This window comes from Camellia sinensis, chromosome 7 (genome assembly GCF_055761805.1).
Source record: "Camellia sinensis isolate YWXY chromosome 7, ASM5576180v1, whole genome shotgun sequence".
Taxonomy (NCBI): Eukaryota; Viridiplantae; Streptophyta; class Magnoliopsida; order Ericales; family Theaceae; genus Camellia; species Camellia sinensis.
Window position 1 is genome coordinate 35,295,995 of NC_138967.1, and position 6,022 is coordinate 35,302,016.

At 26.8% G+C, this 6,022-nt stretch overlaps 1 long non-coding RNA gene across 1 annotated transcript; it reads left to right on the forward strand.

Annotated features, from left to right (window-relative positions):
* The first annotated feature begins 4,028 nt into the window (after nucleotides 1-4,028).
* Nucleotides 4,029-4,631, forward strand: LOC145795038 (uncharacterized). The gene is made up of 2 exons (XR_014335192.1): nucleotides 4,029-4,176; nucleotides 4,278-4,631. It is a non-coding gene; the product is annotated as an uncharacterized LOC145795038 (long non-coding RNA).
* The last annotated feature ends 1,391 nt before the right edge of the window (nucleotides 4,632-6,022 follow it).

Here is a 6,022-nt window from a genome sequence, read left to right on the forward strand (position 1 = left end):
AGAACATAGAATATTATAATATAATTATATAGAATTTAATCACTTTATTTATTTTTATCTTTTTTTTATTACTAAGACCAAGTTTGACAAGTTATTAAAAAGTCAAAAAGTTTTTTAAAAAGTTAAAAAGTTATCCCTATTCATTAAAAGTAAAAAATTACGACTGCATAACTCCCAATCCTAATTTTTCTCTACACACTAATTTATATAATTTTTTAATACACATTTTCCCATAAAAAGTCAAAAAATTAATCTAAACATCTATATTTTTTTTCTCAAATTTTTAGTCCAAAAAAGATAAAAAAATACACTTATTTAAAACACCCCAAATAATCCCTAATTACGTATTAATATGTTATTTGCTATTAGTTAATGGGAAATTCTCTTGGGTGTCTATCTTATGCCCCTAATTACCAAGTTGGTAGTCTTGAGTCATAGGTTATCATGGTGTTTAGTTATGACTTTATTATAATAATTTCAATATTATTTTTTATTTTAGCTTATTTTTATTTTTTATTTTTTATTTTTTTTATATCTAATGTACTTTAAGGTTACTTTCATTTTACATATTTATCTACCCCATTAGTTTAAAATGTTTCTTAGGGCTCTCCAAATATAAGTAACTTAGAATAATCATGTTAAAATAACTATTGCAGTAACTAACCAGTTGAAAATAGTAAAAATGATAGAATTAACAATGATAGCTAACATGCTTTTTTTAAAGAGTTTATTGGAAATGCTTTTAAGACTTAGTCATGCATATTCCTGTATTAGTTGTGCCTTATTATGAAACTGATTATGACATTATTTTGATTCACATCTAAATTATTTTGGGTAAATTATTAATATGTTTTAATAATTAGATTTAATTCTTATTAAGTCCTATTAAAAATAAGTCTTAATAAAATTATTGTTAAAAATAATTTTTGTGACGATATTTTTTGTATATGTTGTTAAAAATTGAAAATTAATGGCTTTTTTTGTTATATTTTTTTATAAATTGTCGCTAAAATTTACAATTAGTAATTTTTTTTTTATGAAGAATTTTTCAAACTGTCGCTGAAAGTTAAAAATTAATAAAAAAATTTCTGACGATTTTTTAAACTGTCGCTAAAACTTATAATTAGTGATATTTTTTGTGACAATTTTTAAATTGTCACTGAAAATTAATAATTAGTGACGTTTTTTAATAGTGCTTAATGAAAAATGTCATTAGGCCTCGTTTGACAACTACATATTTTAGCCAAAAAGTTAAAAGTTACTATAAATTGTCACATTACTCTATCTACTTCTTTGTATATGCTTTCGTAAAAAGCCAAAAAGTTACTAAAATAGCAAAAAGTTTGTTCCCAAATGAGGACTTTTTGAATAATAAGTCCACTTATTAGGACTTATACGTAAGTCTCCCAAATTTTTTAGGTTATATCTTATTTGGTGTTTAGTTATGACGTATATTTTTTGTTTTGGTTAAACTTCCATGGGATTGAATTATGACATTTGTAGTAATCAAACTCTACAAATATCATAACTTGCTTATAATATAGCATCAACAATACTTGGTAGTTCAAATTTTCATAATTCGAATGTCTTAAAACGATGTCGTTTTGGGGGTAAAACGACGTCGTTTTGATACATTCAAGCCATTCGGGCCATACAAATTCAAGATACTAAGTTTGGCATATTACAAAAAAGTCAAAAAGTCAAAAAGTTACTCAAAAAGTTAAAAAGTTAACACTATTCACCAAAAGTCAACAATTACGGCTGCACAACTCCCCACCTTAATTTTTCCCTACAATCAATTTTTATAATTTTTTATTACACATTTTTCTATAAAAAGTCAAAAGTTAACCCAAATATTCATATTTTCTTCCTCAATTTTTTAGTCCAAAAAGACAAAAAGTACATTTATTTAGGACACTCCAAACAAACATTTTTGGTATAGCATATAGGGGTGGTCATTCACCGGGTTAGGCAAACATTACCTAATAAAGGATTTTGTATCTGCCCAAACCCATCTGGCCCAAACATCGAGCCTATATAATCATTTCAAACCCAACTCTAATATAAATTATAATTCTCAAACCCGTCCATATGACTACATACATAAGCTATTTAAAAAAAACAAAATATTATAGTACCTATTATTTTTTCATAAATAAATAATGACCTACCGAGCAACTAACCGTTAAATATTCAATAGTATATTAATTGAAACATTATATAAAGTTCTTTAAACCAAATACACCCATAATTCTATAATCTCAAAATTTTTAAAACCAAACTGTTAGTAGTACATTAAATTAAAAAATATTCATCCATGGTTTAAATTTCAAATTTATTTCTCTATTTCATTATCATCTTCGGAAGAGTTAGAATCACCATTAACCATTGTTTCCGATCATACTAAGTTTCCTACATTATGAACAAATAAATTATTAACATCAAATAAAAAGCAAATTATAAAATTATACAATTAAAATGGTATATATATTTTAAATATATTATATAAATTAATTAATTTATTAAATTAAATATGTAGCAGGCTAGGCCGGGCCAGGTTAGAAGTACAATTCCCAAACCCAGTTCATTTATTAATCAGGCTGAAAATATCAACCCAATCTAATTTTATAGGCAAAAATTATATTTCAAAACTCAAAAAATAAGACTGGATTGGGCGGGTTAGGTGGACCAGTGGGCTGATATCTATCCCTAAGCATAAATCGATCATAGATAGTAATTTACAATTAAATTGTCATATAAAAATCTTAATCGAATGATGTGACTGTAAGGTCACGTTTGTTTGGCTCCATAAAATGGAGGGGACTAAGAGTATGATGGAATTGAGTGAGGAAATTATTAGTGTGATGGAATTAGGTTAGAGATGTAGGATAAAGAGTGTTTGTTTGTACATCACTGGATTAATAATACTCTAATATTAATATATAAAATTAATATTTTTTAAGTTTTAGTATTTTTTAAATATTACAATTATTATTTTTATTGTAAAAAATATAATTTTTGCTTAAAAATCATGTAAAATTTTACTAATTCCCTCACTCAATTTCTAATCTCAACCCTCCCATGGCTTTACTAGTCCTATCACATGGGAGGATTACTAGTTATGGAAATAATTAATCCTCTCACTCATGTCCCTAATCAAACGCTATTTAGGTGGATCTCATAGACTATTAGTCCAACCTCTCTTTCCAAAGAGCCAAACAAATATGATCTAAGAGTGTAATCCAAGCAGGTTCCAACAGATTGAGACGCCATCCAACCTAGCTCGAGTTATGCTTGGCTGAAAGCTGCTCATGCTCGCCAAAGCTTGATCTCCAATCCGAACTTGCTTGTCAAAATGAATTGAACTCAGTCCATGCTCGAATTGCCTACAAATTTAAGGTTTTTGTTGTTAATTTTATTTTTGTTAGTATTAATTTGTTGAAGTTAGACTCCTATTAACATTTTTTTTAGTTAAAATTATTGTTATTATGAAAGCAAATACTTCTTACGAGAGAGAATATAAAGAAACCGCTGCAATTGCACTACAGTGACAACCTTTGTCATTTGAAAGCGAGAAAGAGAATGTAATTTTTGTGCCTCCGTTTGGGAAGTGGGTTGACTTTTTGACTTTTTTGACTATTTTAGCTTGGGCTAAAAAGTTTGGTTTGGGAAGGGCTTTTTGGCTTTTTGACTTTTTTGACTTTTTTTGTGAGAGAAGAATGTAATGATTATGGGTTGGATGTGATATTTTATTTTTTGTATTTAAAATAACCTATTTTGTCTTTTGTGGCTAAAATAGCCAAAAAAATCTCGTTTAGCTCTTGCCTAGCATTACTTGTGCAGATGATCTAAATGTCCAAATTATTTTAATATCCTTTAATTGAAAATTTGGCTAAAATCTATTTATTGGGCCCTCCTTAGATAAATAAAAAGGACAATTCATAAATTTTTTCTTCATAAACCCCCTCACTTGGAGGCCTATACTTGATGGAAGACACATAAATATTTTTCAAATTTTTTTTTTTTTTGACAATCTTGTTCTTCCATATATAAGTGAGAGATTTGAGAAAGACCTTTGCCTTCCAAGCCAAAATCAACCAACTTCTCAAGCTCATCATCAACACTTTCTACAGCAACAAGGAGATTTCCCATTGTGAACTCATCAGCAACGCTGATGTAACTAGTCTTATTCCTCTCCGTGTCTCTCTATTCTAACATGTATGTTCTTGGAATGGGACTAAAATTTCAAACTTATTTGATTTGATTGTGGTGTGTAGGCATTGGATAAGATTCGATTTGAGAGCCTGACAGACAAGACCAACAAGATGCTCTCCATTATTGATAGTGGTATCAAAATGACCAAAGCCGGTTACTACTCTCTACCAATTTACTCTCAAATTCGTATGGCATCAATTTGCTTTTGTTTCAGAGGGGGTTAATAATGCTAATATACACTTCTCTCATTCACCGCCATCAACGTTTGCTCTCTCTTCTCCTTTCCTCATTTTCCTTTTAATTTGTAAATATAAAAGTAAAATTTTATCTCTAATTGTTATTAGCATGTACTATGTTTGTGTGTGTGTGTTGATGTTCTATTCAAGGATGATAGTGAAGTTTTACTTTGATTTGTATTCTGGGGTCATTTCTTCTCTTATACAAACTTTACTATGAAACAGAGTAATATTTTATTGTGAATCATAGTAAAATGTTACTGTGAAATATAATAAAATTTTACTGTTTATGTTAATTTCGATAGTATTTTTTTTTATAAAGAATTTCATATTCAAACTTTTTTTTTTTTACAAACTGAGACAACAAATTTATAAACCAAAAAAATTATCAAACAAGTTTTTATGACAATTTTTAAAATTTTTATAAATATAAATTGAAAACTAAAAACGAAATGGTTAACAGGTCTCAGATGGTAAAAATGTCGTAAAATTAACAAATAATTAAATAAGTTACCAACGTAAGAAATGACTTTTCAAAAGATTCTTAGGCTTATGTATGGTTTGATTTTTAGATTTTTTTTTTAAATTAAAAATTAATTTGGTTAAGAACTAAAAAATAAAAAATAAAAAATAATTATCATTTAAGGGTAAAAAATAATTATCATTTTAACTTTTGCGCAGGTTATATATATATGTATGGCTGTTTCAATTTGTAAAAAATTATTTCTAACCACTCGAAAGATAAAAATTCTATAAAAATGATAATTATGTTTTATTTTTTATTTCTTAACCAAATTAATTTTTAATTTTTAAAAAAAATTTCTAAAAATCAAACCATACATAGTCTAAGAATTTTTTGATAAGTCATTTCTTACATTGGTAATTTATTTAATTATTTATTAATTTTACGACATTTTTACCATCTGAAGTCTATTTGGTAACCATTTCATTTTCAGTTTCAATTCATATTTACAAAAATTTAAAAAACTGTCATAAAAACTTGTTTGATAATTTTTTTGATTTATAAATAGTTGTCTCAGTTTGTAAATTTGAAGAAAAAACTTAAATTCAAAAAATGAGTTTACGTTGGTTTTTAAACAAAAATTTAAAAATTTTACTAACAAAATTTTTTTTTCAATGAATTTTTTTTCCAACTAATATTAACTGAGGAGGCAATTGGTAATATTACTTTAAACCTTAGGGAGGGGATTGTAATTTCTAAAATGTGAGGGGTGTCAATGTAATTTATCCAGTGAGGGAAAAATTGGTATTTAAAAAAATTAAATTGCTGAGGGGGGAATCTATAATGAAACTTTAAACCTCAGGGAGGGAGATGTAATTTTCAACAGGTGAGGGGGAACTGTAATAAATATAAACCTCATGGGGTGTCAGTGTAATTTAACCAAAATTATATTATTTTTAAAATATTAAATTAGTCACTAAATATATTTTGGTAATAGTAATGTGTGCTGGACTTTTCAAGATTTTTTTTTCTACTTGTCTTTGATGCATTAAAATTTTATGGACAAATTACAAAAAACCCTAGGATTTAACCCGATTAACAAATCAAA